The sequence below is a fragment of the Glossina fuscipes genome, unplaced genomic scaffold (genome assembly GCF_014805625.2).
Source record: "Glossina fuscipes isolate IAEA_lab_2018 unplaced genomic scaffold, Yale_Gfus_2 109, whole genome shotgun sequence".
Lineage (NCBI taxonomy): Eukaryota > Metazoa > Arthropoda > Insecta > Diptera > Glossinidae > Glossina > Glossina fuscipes.
The window spans coordinates 89,091-90,354 of record NW_023998452.1 but is presented as its reverse complement, the minus strand read 5'-3'; the positions used below and the strand labels follow the sequence as shown (position 1 = coordinate 90,354).

Sequence of the window (1,264 nt, the reverse complement as noted above, 5' to 3'; positions counted from 1 at the left end):
CATTGCCGAAACCCGGGATTGAACCGGGGACCTTTAGATCTTCACTCTAACGCTCTCCCAACTGAGCTATTTCGGCCTCTATTTTATACTTCCAAAGTGTTCTAAGTTTTGAATAATATGGCTAAGGTAAAATCTTAAAAATAACTACACACTTTCGAGTGAGAAATTCTTAATCCACCAAAGAAAACTTATCTTCAAAGTGGGGATCGGATCGCACGCACTATTATTCTTTAAACCTTCCGTCTTATCTTCTTTTAGGAGGCCTATTTTATAATATATTTTTGGATTTACAGGGAGGCAAGGCCTCCTTAGGTTGTCAGCGCAGGTGACAGAGTGAGTTGTAGATATAAGGCCTTTCAAAATAAACTTTTTATGTTAAAATGAAGGGATGCACTAGAAAAAATCCATTGCCGAAACCCGGGATTGAACCGGGGACCTTTAGATCTTCACTCTAACGCTCTCCCAACTGAGCTATTTCGGCCTCTATTTTATACTTCCAAAGTGTTCTAAGTTTTGAATAATATGGCTAAGGTAAAATCTTAAAAATAACTACACTTTTGAAAGAGAAATTCTTAATCCACCAAAGAAAACTTATCTTCAAAGTCGAGATCGCACTGTTAGCCTTTAAACATTCCGTCTTATCTTTTTTTTTGAGGTCTAAGTCTACTATTTTATAGTATTTTTTTGGATTTATAGGCAGGCCCCTTTAGATTGTCAGCACAATTGACAGAGAACATTCTAGAGACATAAGAAGTTGACGATATTTTCAAAGTGAACTTATGTTAAAATGGTGGAATGTATTAGCAAAAATTCATTGCCGAAACCCGGGATTGAACCGGGGACCTTTAGATCTTCAGTCTAACGCTCTCCCAACTGAGCTATTTCGGCCTTTGTTTCGTACTTCCAAAGCGTTCTAAGTTTTTAATAATATAGCTGACGTAAAATGTTAAAAATAACTCTACACTTTCGAGAGAGAAATTCTTAGTCCACCACAGAAAATTTATCTCCAAACTCGGGATCGGATCGCACGCACGATTATTCTTTAAACCTTCCGTCTTATCTTCTTTTAGGAGGCCTATTTTATAACATATTTTTGGATTTACAGGCAGGCAAGGCCTCCTTAGGTTGTCAGCGCAGGTGACAGAGTGAGTTGTAGATATAAGGACTTTCAAAATAAACTTTTTATGTTAAAATGAAGGGATGCACTAGAAAAAATCCATTGCCGAAACCCGGGATTGAACCGGGGACCTTTAGATCTTCACTC

General features: G+C 37.7%; 3 non-coding genes across 3 annotated transcripts; all 3 read right to left on the bottom strand.

The window, feature by feature from the left end:
* Positions 1 to 3: 3 nt before the first annotated feature.
* On the bottom strand, positions 4 to 76 carry Trnaf-gaa. Its single transcript has one exon. It is a non-coding gene; the product is annotated as a tRNA-Phe (tRNA).
* Positions 77 to 408: 332 nt separating this feature from the next.
* Positions 409 to 481, bottom strand: Trnaf-gaa. Its single transcript has one exon. It is a non-coding gene; the product is annotated as a tRNA-Phe (tRNA).
* A 334-nt stretch (positions 482 to 815) lies between these two features.
* Positions 816 to 888, bottom strand: Trnaf-gaa. Its single transcript has one exon. It is a non-coding gene; the product is annotated as a tRNA-Phe (tRNA).
* Between the last annotated feature and the right edge of the window lie 376 nt (positions 889 to 1,264).